Raw genomic sequence first — 13,252 nt, forward strand, 5'->3', positions numbered from 1 at the left:
TGATACTATCGTCACAAAGACAGAAATTCAACAGATTTATTTCATCGAATTTAATTCCCAGTGAGCCATCATTTAGCTTATCGATGACTTTCAGCTGCACTGCTTCTACTGCAATTTCAGGAGGGAGTGAAATATGAGCAAATAATAATAACAGTAATAATTCACAAGAACAAGCGATGAGGGACTGGCCGCCAACAGGTCAATGGCAGGCCCCATGTTGCCGGCGGTTTTTGCATACCTGGCCTAAACAAATCGATAGGAAAATAATCGTTATGAAAATCTCATTGAGCGTACGGACCCTGCAACTAGGTGCTTCTGAACATGCGTGCAAAATGGTTCAAATGGCTCTGAGCACTATGGGACTTAACATCTGAGGTCATCAGTCCCCTAGAGCTTAGAACTACTTAAACCTAACTAACCTAAAGACATCACACACATCCATGCCCGAGGCAGGATTCGAACCTGCGACTGTAGCGGTCTCGCGGTTCCAGACTGACGCGCCTAGAACCGCTTGGCCACACCGGACATGCGTGCAACGAGGAAAGAATGGTGTCCGGCAACAGCTATGTACAGAGAACCGAAATTCAACAACTAAAATGCTGAAACTAGCCAGTGTACATATGACATTAACCGACAAAAAAGTTCAAAAAATTTCTCTGGCGTGAGAGCAAGAAAGATCAGCCAAGTAGTTAATCACACAGTAATATTTACTGTCCCACGACAGTTAAAAGTAAAGGACGTAAATTCTGTTTCTTAATAAGTCGAGAACACTCTTTGCCCATCTTGTATTGTAGCCGCCGCACTGGATATCAGATCTATTTGCATACAGTTATACCAGATGTATCCTGTATCTCAATTGTCGGTCAAGGAAACCCATAATCGTGAACCTTTTCTTTTCTAGCTATGTGAAATGTAAAGTTAATATTTCACACATGCGAACTAACTCCAGCCAGTGTATGCGCGCCTACTCACAGAGTGAAAGCGAGCTCCAGCGACATACTTTCAGATGCCCCTCAGGGACGCTGGCTCACTGTTTTGGCACAGGGAAAGAATGATCTTAGGTAACTCATTAATGTAAATGCACTACAGTTCGTTTTATTATTTCTCTTAAACTCATCTAGCTTTGTGATTCTTTATGCGTAATGTTTCATTTTTACGTTACACTTTGCCAACCACTATTCAAACGACTTTTTCTTTGTAGTTAACGTGAATTGCTTAGCTTGCAGAACAATAGTCGATACTTTTGGTACCATCACAGATATATGTCATACAAGAGAAGGAGCGACATTTTGCACTTTATTTATTTCTTCTTATGATTTAATGGATTTGGTATGGATTGCGTCACGGAACCTGGGAAACTTTTAGGTATACATCACGCTACTACGGTATAACACCGCCTATAGCTTTGACAAATGACTCAATTAGGTGAGTGAGAGGATGTACAAATTTCGTCAGGTATGACATATTCAGCTTCATCTCTAATGACTCCGTCGTACATGAGATGGTAAACGTTACTCTTCCTTCCTACGTTTCAAAGTTTCCAGGCGTAAGATTGTACCTAAAATGAGTCAGAAAATTGTGATTGGTTCCCTAATAATTTCAAATAGTCCACAGATAAGTAGGAGTAACTACATAGGGTACTATACGTGGAAATTACTTTGACTGATACTTCGTTGTGATTAATGGTGCACTTCGATGTTTTGGTTTAAAAAAATTGTTAACATGTCTCTGACGTCATCAGTCTCCTAGAACTTAGAACTACTTAAACCTAACTAACCTACGGACATCACATACATCCATGCCCGAGACAGGATTCGAACCTGCGACCGTAGCAGCAGCGCGGTTACGGACTGAAGCGCCTAGAACCGCTCGGCCACAAGGGCCGGCTTTTACAGTCTTTCCCGGAACCTGTGTGATCAGTACAAAGTTTTGGGTAATGCGTCAGAACTACCTGTTTCATGACAGACGGTTTTTATTGAAGCCAGGTGAAAGCGTCACAGAGGTATGTAAGAATGTGAAGTAACTTTAAGAGGCAAGCATTTGAAAACCGAACATTGAAACAACGAGATCATGGAATAGTTTCATTCAAAAGTAATCACCTCACGCTTTAAGATATTCAACCCACGTGGAGACATGACGATCAATTCCTGTTCCGTAGAATGCGGTCGGCCGCTGACTGACCCACAATAGCAACCACTATTGCACTTCCTCGTCCGACTGAAGCCGACTTCCGCGCATGTCTTTCTTAAGGTCGTCAAAGATGTTAAAATCACACCGTGAAAGATCCAGGCTGTACGGGAGTTGTTGCAATGTTTCCCAACCTGTACGGGAGTTGTTGCAATGTTTCCCAACAAATTTGCTGAAACATAGCCTTTGTCCGATCGGTAGTGTGGGGGTGGGAATTATCGTGCAACAGGATGATACTGTCCGACAGCATTCCTGGACATTTCGACTTTATGGTATGCCGCGTGACCGTTACGGTCGCAGGTTCGAATCCTGCCTCGGGCATGGGTGTGTGTGATGTCCTTATGTTAGTTAGGTTTAAGTAGTTCTAAGTTCTAGGGGACTGATGACCACAGATGTTAAGTCCCGTAGTGCTCAGAGCCATTTTTTATGGTATGTCGTAGTTTCTGTAAAGTGTTTTCATAGCATTGCGCACTGACTTTGGTTCCACAATCGAGGAACTCGACGAGCAGAGGCCCCCAACAGTCAAAGATGGTCATCATGGTCTTACTGGAACTTTTGTTCGCACCTCTGGATTTATTTGTCTATGGATATATGGGACGCTTCCACTGTTGGCTTTGCCGTTTGCTCTCGGGCTGTCGGAATGATGCCGAACTGAAAAATCCTGTTGCACGATAACGCCCCTCACCACACTGCCAGTCGGACGAAACTCTTTGGCGACCTAAAGGGAGACACGCGTGGACGTCGGTCTCAGTCGGACGAAGAAGTGCAAGAATGAGTACGGCTGTAGATCCGTCAGAGGCCGAGCGCGTCCTACGAAGCTCGTCTCCCAGCGGGAAAAATGCCTCAGGACATGTCGTAATTAGTTTCGAATGAAACCATTCCACGATCCCCTTGTGGCTGGTATTCGGTTTTCAATTGACTGCCCCTCATAATATTCGAACAGGAGAATCTAATTATTTCGGGAAATTACATGAAATTATTTCCAGTGAGTAGTTTATGGGAAACTTACAGTTTCCGATACCGGAAAAGTTCATAAAAGAAACTCTAGCTTAGTTATTGTTCGCTCGGAGCCATATGTGATTTCTTTCTCCTGTGATTAGATTATAATGAATATAGTTCGAAATGGAAGGTGAAGACAATCATCATCACATCTTTCGTGGGCGACTCTGTCTTCCTTAAAAGAGATTTCAGTGAAGTATCTGCCATCCCCAGCGCAACATTGGTGTGGTTGTTCCAAATTAAATCGTTTCGTACAGATACTTTTAATATTTTTCCTTGGAACTGCGAGTTTCACACCTACCTTTTATTGACTTTTTTATTTATATTTAATTCTTTGTGATTAGTGATAGTGCCAGGTTACAGTATTGTTGATTACGAGGATGAGCGTTTGAGAGTAGGGTAGCGACTACGAAACAAGTTGCGGAGAATTAAATACAAATATACTAGCGTTTTCCCCGTGGCTTCGATCGCATACACGTTCCAGTGGTGTAGAGAACATAACTGGCGGCCCATTAACACGACACTTCATCGGCGCTCCCTTCCCGCCCCCCCTCCTCTCGGTGTCTCGGGTACGACACTACGCTTTATCCCCACCCCCTCCAGAAACACATATAGTAATTTGATATACAGATTTTACTCTAATAATAATATAGTTTCCTGAAAATCTTGTTAGTTTTGGAGATCATTCGACACCCCTCTGAAAGTGGCGCCCAGGGCAGATAGACTCCCTTATCCCCCCCACCCCCACCCCTCACTACACCCTGACGCATTCGACACATTTATGATTTCTCTTCCTCCTCCCTCTCACTGCTCACTGTCCACTCGTCCCTCCCGCCATCTCTCTGTCCACCTCCTCCTGCCCCTCTCTCTTCCTTATCCCTCTCTATTTATCTCCTCCTCTTCCTCCTCCTCTTCATCCCTGTCTGTCTCCTGCTCTCCCTCTCTTTTTCCAACTCCTCCTTCCCATCTCTCTGTTCATCCACTCCTCCCTCCTCTCTCCAAACATCTCCTCCACTCACTCTCTCTGCTCATCTCCTCGTCTCCCTCTCTCTGACCATCTCCTCATTTTCCTCTCTCTGCCCTTCTCCTCCTCCCCCTCTCTCTGAACAGCTCCTCCTCCCCCTTCTCTCTGACCATATCCTTCTTATTCCTCTATTTGCCAATTTCTTCCTCCCCACTGTCTCTAACCAAACCCTCCTTCTTTCTCTCTTTGTATATCTCCTCCTCTCACCAGTCTCTGTCCATCTCTTCTTACCCCATCTCTAGCTGTTCACCTCCTCGTGCCCACCCTCCCTCCCTCTCTCTCTCTCTCTCTCTCTCTCTCTCTCTCTCTCTCTCTCTGTCCATTTCCTCCTCCCTCCTCTCTCTCTCTCTCTCTCTGTCTATCTCCTATTCCTCCACCTCATCCTCATTGTCTCTCTGTCTCTTCATTTCCTTCTCATCCTCTCTGTGTCCCTTATGTTTGTCCACCTGATCCTCCCCCATCTATCATTACCCACCCCCGACCCCCTCAGACATCCCAACCTGCATGTGTAGCCCCTGCAAGGTGTGCCAATACTACTCACATAAAACACTTCCCCCTCTTCTTCTGCCCATCTCATGCTGCTTATTCTCTCTGTCCAGTGTAGCCATTGCATTGCATTCTGACCTTCACAGCACACCTGTTGTAAAGAGCAGTCTGGATGTCAGCGGTTGAAATCCCTGTTCATGCATATCTGTGCCCATATGGAAGTTAGGAGATTCTGCCCCCAACAGTGCTAATTCCCAGACATCAAGTAGTATATGAACATAATTTAGTTGAAATCGATGTGATAGTTTAGAGGACATGCTGGACATACATACATGTGAACACACACACACACACACACACACACACACACACACACACACATACATACATACATACATACATTCTGTATTTAATTCCTCCCCCCCCCCTCCCCACCTCTGTCCATATATAAGGATAGATGAAAACAATAAAATATGGCTGTGTGATTTCTATTTTTTAAAGTACTTTATCAGCTGTGACTGCCTGGATAGCCGTACATGTTAGCACGCTACATCTGGGATTTGGCAACGTGTGGCGGCCCCAGAACTAATCTGCCCAGCGGTTTAACGATGAGGGATAGTGTGCTGTCCACCCTGGAAGTGTTTTTCAGGTGGCTACTCATATCCAACAAGATAAATACTGGGCTGGTACCCAAGTCCTGCCTCAGGATTCGCAAACATTTATAAAACTTTCACACGATTTCATATAGGATAGCACTAGATGCCAACAGAATCCTGCCCTGTAGGGGGCAGGGGGGTCAGGGGATGGCGATGGGAGGGATATCCAGCCACACACTGCCACTAACATTCCCAAAACCAAAACTTCACACGCAGAGCCTGTGTGGGATAAAGGCAAGGGATAAAGGTGGACGATAGGCTATTAGCTAAGGATCCTAAGATGAAATTCTCGTTCGAAAATAATGCAAAAGATCATGAAAAATTCTAAGATAACTGGTGTCTGTGACTGATTCCAGTGACTTATCAGTGATCATGTGGTCAAACTATATTTGAGCTTTCGTCTGTTTATGTACATTATACTGATTTATTTGTGTCCATCGTCAACTTCTTGGATTTCATAGCAGTTTCTAGAAAGATGACTTCCCAATATACTACCACGTCGGCTGCTCACAGCCTCAGAGAGTCAACGAAGCTGTCTGCCTGGTCTCTTACATACACTTCCTGATAAAATGTATCCCAACACCCCTATGTAATGCGGAACTGACAACTAGATGTCACGAGAATCGGACCCGCCAGTATAAAGTGGGGCTGTGGGTTATTGTGTTTTCAGTAGAGGACCATCAACAGCAGAATGGGTTGGTCATAAGATCTCAGTGACTGAACATGGACTAGGATGGATAAGTGACAAATCAACTCTTATAAAGATTTCCAAGCCGACTCTTGATGATGTAATTCTGCAGTGGAAACGCGAAAGAGCAACTACAGTAAAACCAAGACCAGACAGACCTCATGTACTGACGGACAGGGACCGTCGAGCATGGTGGGGATGACAGTTGTAAAAAGTAGGATGAAATCAGCGGAAGGAGTCACTCATGAGTTCCAAAGGGCTACCAGCAGTCCAGTTAGCACAGTGACTGGGCGTGGGGAGTTACAAAGAATGGGATACAGTGGTCGAGCAGTTCCTCATAAGTCAGACATTTCTGCTGCCAGTGCTAAGTGACGCTTGAAATAGTGCAAAGACTGGACAGTGGATGACTACAAACGAGTGATTTGGAGTGATGAATCACGTTAAACCTTGTGGAAGTCCGATGGAAGAATTTGGGTCTGCCGAATGCCTGGAGAACGTTACCTGCTATCTTGTGCAGTGCCAACAGTGAAGTACGGAGGAGGTGGTATCACGGTATGGGAGTGTTTTTCGTGGGTGGAATGTAGTCTCCTTATTGTGCCTAAGAAAACTCTGAATACGGAAGGATATGAACACATTTTACTGCACTTGGTACTGCGTACAGTAGAGGACCAATTCGGAGAAGATGATTGTATGTGTGAGTGACAGTACACTCTGTCATAAAACAGAACTGTGAGGCAACGGTTTGTGGACACTAACATTCCTGAAATGGACTGGCCTGACCTGACGCTAATGGAACAGCTGTGGGATGAGGTAGAACGTCGACTTGATTCCTCCATCGACATTCAGACACCTCACTGAAAGTATCCCCACCAACATTCAAACCACCATGAAGGCGAAGGATGGATGCAACCCATTTGAATTTTCACTCATAGGCGCCCATATACTTTTGATCAGATAAGGTATATCGTGTACAGTAATGGTACTACCACGCACATCGTTGAGGTACACAAAACCCTGGTTCCTTCTACTGATAATGTGTCCCTATTGCGAAGGACGTACTGGCTTCATTTATCTTTGAAGGTTTCAATTTAATCGTATACATGTTCCAATGTTTTTTAAGCACTTAATCTGGATTATAGAACTAAGAATTGTCAATAGTTGCAACCTTTCTGCGAAAACGTCAAGGGATGGAAAGGTGGCCTCAAAATGTTGTTAAATTGTTTTTTTATTTATCTATTGTATGTCCATTGCCATCATTTCGCAGAATCCTCTAGAAAATAGCTCAAAAAATGTGGATCTTATACCAGGATTCAATGCAAGTATCGCATTTGAAGACTACAACAAATAAATAGTGGAAAAAAACAACGTTCAACTCGTATTAATTACTACCGTGTTTGTAGATAGAGATTGGACACATGGTTTAGAGGCCATCCCACAAAATATCCGTGTGCAATAGCGTACTGAAAAGTAAATCTTCACTATTTTTATGTGAGAACTCTTATAGCTTTTTAAATAGAATAAATGTTGTTAGCATTCTATATCTTAATTCTTCATTTCAACATATTTACAGCCCTCTGCCGTTAGGGAGCTCCGAATTGTAGCGTCGAGCACGGCACTGTGTATCGTAACTATGTCGGTGCGTGAGGAACAGCGTGCTGTAATCGAGTTTCGAATTCGAAGAGTTCGTTCACACAACCAGCACCCTGTCCTTCAGCATGAGAGACCACACACGAATGCTGGGATATCTGCAACAATCCGGCACCTTGTGTTCACTGCCATCGATCATACTCCATACAGTCTCGACATGGCTCCGTCCAACTTTCATCTGTTTATATCTTTAAAGAACACCTTCGAAGAGTTAGTTCAGTTCGGTAGTGATGACACCATGCAAGTCGAGGTGAGGGTTTTGCTCTGCCAACAGCGTTCAGCATCCTGTTGTGGCGTTATCAACAAACTGGTCTCTCGCTGGGAGAAATACGTTCGTCTCCCGTGTGACAATGTTCAGAAATAAATATGTAGACATGAAGAACAAAGAGGTAGAATGTTAATAACGTTTGTTTTATTTAAAGAGCTTAAGAGTTTTCACGTTAAAAATTCGGAGGCATTACTTTTCAGCACGCAGTCATAAGTTTGTATGAGCACTGAACAGAGCATCAGTATGCCTCTCCACGAAACAGAGAATTAAAATAGTCCGTTAAAGAGCAATATACTAACTTTAAATATCACAACCGGTACCTCGTCTCCTTCCAATATTACGAGTTCTAAAGTAAATCCATTTACGTATTATGTTATATGTGTCATCCGTGCATTTGTAAATTGAAGGCTGCAACTTCTTTACTTTCTTGGACGATACTCACGTGGAGCACACGGCAAGTGCCAGAACCCGATTTCCCAGGAATCTCGTTCAATGAAAGAGGGGTCAAATAACGCGAACGTGTGTCTCTGTTTATCTGTAGGTACTCCACCGTTTATGAGAAAACGACGCTCGAAGTTTTCGAGGTACTTTGTGTGTCTTTTAGCCAGAAAATAGTTCAACTGAAGCGGTGTCACACTTTTGCATCCCGCAATCGAACCCTGATTATTATTTTTATTTTTCATTCGTCTATCGATGTCCATAGAAGATTACTACATGAATGTTTTCCACTGTATTATGAAATAGCGTTATCCTTATTCGTTCACTGGTCGTATGTCTAGTGAAAGAATGTAAAATATCAAAAAATGAATGAGACAATTATTTTAAATTGTTTTCAGTGAAAGTCCTGCAGTATGTTTCTTTCTTTCTTCTTTTCCCTACAGCCTGTATCCTGCATTGTGCACAGAGTCGGCAGCGTTAAGGACGGATTTGGGATGGTTAATTGTAAGGGGTGACCAGATGCCCTTCCTTCCGCCACCCCATACCCCCCTCCCCCCTCCGGACGGAAATAGTGTACCCCAGCTGTCTGTGTCAAGTGTAAATAGTGAAATAGCGTGAATGTGTTACAAATGTCTGCGAGTCGTGTAACTGAGGCGGGACGTGGAGACCAGCCCGGTATTCACCTAGGAGAATGTGGAAAACCGCCTAAAAACCACATCCAGGCTGGCCGGCACACCGGCCGTCGTCGTTAATCCGCCGGGCGATCCAGGGCCGGCGCGCCTACCCGAGTCCAGGAATCAGCGCGTTAGCGCTCTCGGCTACCCTGACGTGTGACAGTCCTGTAGTATATCTTGATTCATAATCAATTGCAAGCGCCAGTTTTCGGTAAAGTGATCCGTTATGCGTGTTGTACCGCAAAATTATTGCCAACAAGTGAAATCTTAAGCGATGTTTATGACGTTTCTTTTCCAAGTGAGATTCATACGAAGAAATGTCACTGGTGTAAACCTGCCTTTGTGCGATGCTCGTGATGTTCAGAACTTCTATGTCTCGAATGTTTCTACAATTGGTGTAACCCAAGGGAATGCAGCAAATCCTCCTGAACAATAGGCGTAAGAATAAAATAAGAGTCAATGTAACAACTGATATAAGAAATAAATATGACACTACGAGTATTTAAAAAGATTGTAACGCTTTAAAATACCATACACATATATGTAATTAATGTATGGCACTTATTGAGAAAATCAGTTGTAATGTTACAATTAATGTACCTTCCTTGTATACCCTAGCCTAAGTTGACAAGAAATATTCGTGTAGTAACCTTCTATGGACATAAGTAGACAGACGAAAAAAGATAAATAAAATGCATAAGAAACTATCAGCCTCGACTGCGGCAATGAAACCAACCTTTGCCTAGGTTTCAGCCCAAGTAATTGAGCCTTCTTCAGAAGATATATGTGAGCTCCCGAGGTCCACCGCACGGCGTCCATGGAGACCAGGCGCTTGCCGGAGCTTAAGTCAAGTCTTGGCGGAAACTTAGTACCTATGTACCGCATTTTTAAAATGTGACTACGCCTATTCAGGCTGTTTTAGTTTTATTTCTAGACCATGCACTCGTAGAAATATTATAGAATCAGGTATATCTTCTGAAGAAAGCTCAATTACTTGGGCTGAAACCTAGATAAAGGTTGGTTTCATTACCGCAATCGAGGCTGATAGCTTCTTATGTATTAGATTATCACGACTGCTGACTAGGCTGCAATGTTGAAAGTACTAAAAGATAAATAAATATAAACAAAAATAGGGTTTCCAACACGAGGCACAGAAGTGAAAGGCCGCAACGCTAGCCACTGTGCCCCCTTTCAGGCTGACATATAAATTTCGTCTAAAACCTTGAGGGTCGTTTTCTCAGAAACGGTCAATCATCTATGGATAAGCCGAGACACGCGTTCACTTATTTTGGCTGATCTTACACTGAGTGAAGTTTCTGGGAAATCGGTTTATGACACTTGCCGTGTTCTCCTCATCAGAGAGGCCGCCTTTGTTTATTCAGTTGGACCAAAGATATGCAGGCCCACAACACATACGTGAAGCGAACAAAGAAAGCTTGAAATTTAATGTCACGTCGACATAAACAATCGAGACAGAGCACTTTCTAGCAATAGGTCATTATGCGGAAGGAAAACAATCGCTGTCATGTTTCAATAAAGAGTCATTCTAGTATTCGCAGTAAGTTATTTTGGGAAATTTTTTCGTAATGAAGGCGCGATAAGAAATTCAATTCAAGCGTTCGCTTACTTTGGCTGATCTTCCACTGAACGAAGTTTCTGAGAAATTGGTTTATGGCACTTGCCATCTTCTCCTCATCAGAGGGGTCTTTGTTTATTCAGTTGGACCAAAGATATGCAGGCCCACAACACACACGTGAAGCGAAGAAAGAAAGCTTGAAATTTAATGTCACGTCGACATAAACAATCGAGACAGAGAACATTCCAGCAATAGGTCATTATGCGGAAGTAAAACAATCGCTATCATGTTTTAATAAAGTGTCATCCTAGCATTCGCAGTGTTATTTCGTGAATTTTTTTCGTAATGAAGGCGCGATAAGAAATTCAATTCTTACAAGCAGCAAGAGTCCAGTGTCTTAACCATAGCGTTAGAGTAACGAAATGATGATCTCCTGCCTCACATTAAATAAACTACGCAACCCAAAGAACAGACGACAAGCGTATAGGGAGACAGCAGTTTCAACCAAGGTCTGTCGACTAGTAAGCCACCTGGCGACCTTTATCCGAAACAGCAGAGCAGCTGCGAACCTCGCGTTACGTAGCTGTACCGTATACGTGGAAAGCAGTGTGGCTGAACACTAACACGAGTAAAACGGTGTAGAATAGCTATTACGACGTAAGAGAAAGAACACAGGGCTCTGAGGCCAATCAAGAAAACCCAAGAAATTTACCTATTTAGGATTCGCTGCCCTGACACGTGCATCTAAAAAGGCCGGTACAGACAGAATTTTCAAAGTCAAACAGAGTCTGCAGTTAAGAAGACAGAAAATCTAGCAGTGTCTTATTTAAACCTTATACACCGTAATACAAGAGTGTTACTTAATAGAATGTGTAAGCAACGGCTACTTCACGGTCGTACAGATCAACCACAGCGCTAGACAGCAAACAGCTGTCACCCACGTGACGCCTCCTTTTGCGTACAGCGTGGTATGACAACGACGTGGGACACTAGCATCGCGGCAGCAGACGTAGAGTCTGAGAAGTAGCTTACCAGGAGGATGTGCAGAAGGCAAGCTGTTGGCGGAGCTTGCGGTGGGTCTCGAGCTGCACGCGACCTACACCCGGACGCGACTAACGGTACAGCCAGCCGCCGCTAGGACGCACGTGCGCCTCATTCACTCCTGCGCTTCATTCAAGGGCGTAATAGGAGCAAGACCCGGAGGCTCCGTGGACGAGGGACCCGCCAACGTCAAAATGAAAAATAAAACAAAAGCTTAAGATGGGAAAGAAAAGAGAATGTATAGAAAATACGACATGCATAATGTCGTCCATAGCACGGTCAGCCGCTCAGTCCCTGAACTAGTCCTTTGACCGCGAGTAAAATGGATATCAAGCCTTTGTTCGTATAGAACATGCGTTCCTGCCCACAGGAGCTGTGAGATACTGACGATGTGTTTACATTCTGTACACATATATCAGAGTACCAAGGAAAATTTTCCCCGCCGAATGCCACTACAGCTCATTGTCGTAATTACAAAATAACACCCAATGAAAATTTGACACCACTCCCACCAAACATCAAGCTAATAAGACTACACAACAGCTATTTTGCATATAGGATGTGATACATCAGTCAGTGCGTATTTTGGTGTGTAAAATCCGAATTTACATTTCAAAATGCTCTAGCACGTAATATTTCTGAGGTGTAAGGGTATTTTTAGTGTTTACTGTTTATTTTCCTATTTCGCTGTTTTTTATGTTTGTTTATTTTTAATTTATGTATTTAGTTTCAGGAGTGGTAGATAATCTACAAATGATTACCAGACTATGGGGCAGCTGAGACATCGAGAACCACTGTACAGTCAAGGAATGGCCTGTAAGGAAATCGTATATAACTGGGTGAAACACACTTCCTTGGTTGAGCCCAATAGAATCATTTTCTCTCTTCTTCATCTCAAGTTAGGACTAGTGAAAAACTTTGTAAGTTATGCGTAAAGGAGGTCATCAATCATATTAAAGAAAAAATTTCCTTAATTGAGCGAAGAAAAGCTGAAAGACGGTATATTTGTTGCGCCAAAAAAAAAAAAAATTGATGAAAGATCCAACCTTTGACATCAAAATCACAAATATCGAATTAGGGGCTTGGTCCTCTTTCAGAGTATCTGAAGGACTTGTTAGGCAACAGAATCGATGATAACTATTTTTCCATTGTGAAAGACCTATTAGATAGCTAAAAGACCAAGGGGTGTAGAAGTCACTTAAAATTCCCTTTTTACATACCCATTCTGATTTGTTTTCGGAAAATTTGGAAGCTACAAGTAATGAGCACAGTGAACGCTTTCATCAAGACACCGCTACGATGGAACACCGTTATAAAGGTCCTGTAACTATTAAACATTTGGGGACTACTGCAAGGGTCTTGTTCAGGAGAATGATGAAACGCAAACAAAAGAAGAGCATCGTTCTCACATTTTTCGAATACAAAAGAAGATTAAAGTTGAAAAAATGTTTTAACTTATTTAGACCTGTTATTGCCGTCATGTGCATACGCCCATATTAAATAGATATGTAGTTGTCAATACGTATTCTTGTTTGTTTTAATTCTGCTGTGTATCTAGAAAATGTGGC

General features: G+C 43.1%; 1 protein-coding gene across 2 annotated transcripts in view; it reads right to left on the reverse strand.

Moving 5' to 3' along the window:
* The window catches only part of LOC126188860 (peptide transporter family 1), a 322,186-nt gene that overhangs the window by 307,175 nt on the left and 1,759 nt on the right, over nucleotides 1-13,252 (reverse strand). The window contains exon 1 of one of the 2 annotated variants that reach the window (XM_049930503.1): nucleotides 11,676-11,741. The exons of the other annotated variant lie outside the window; for it this stretch is intronic. The gene's annotated coding sequence lies outside the window, so the exon portion shown is untranslated. Of the gene's footprint in view, nucleotides 1-11,675; nucleotides 11,742-13,252 lie in introns of those variants that run through there. 2 annotated transcript variants of the gene reach the window in all.

Source organism: Schistocerca cancellata, chromosome 5 (assembly GCF_023864275.1).
Source record: "Schistocerca cancellata isolate TAMUIC-IGC-003103 chromosome 5, iqSchCanc2.1, whole genome shotgun sequence".
NCBI classification, from domain to species: Eukaryota; Metazoa; Arthropoda; class Insecta; order Orthoptera; family Acrididae; genus Schistocerca; species Schistocerca cancellata.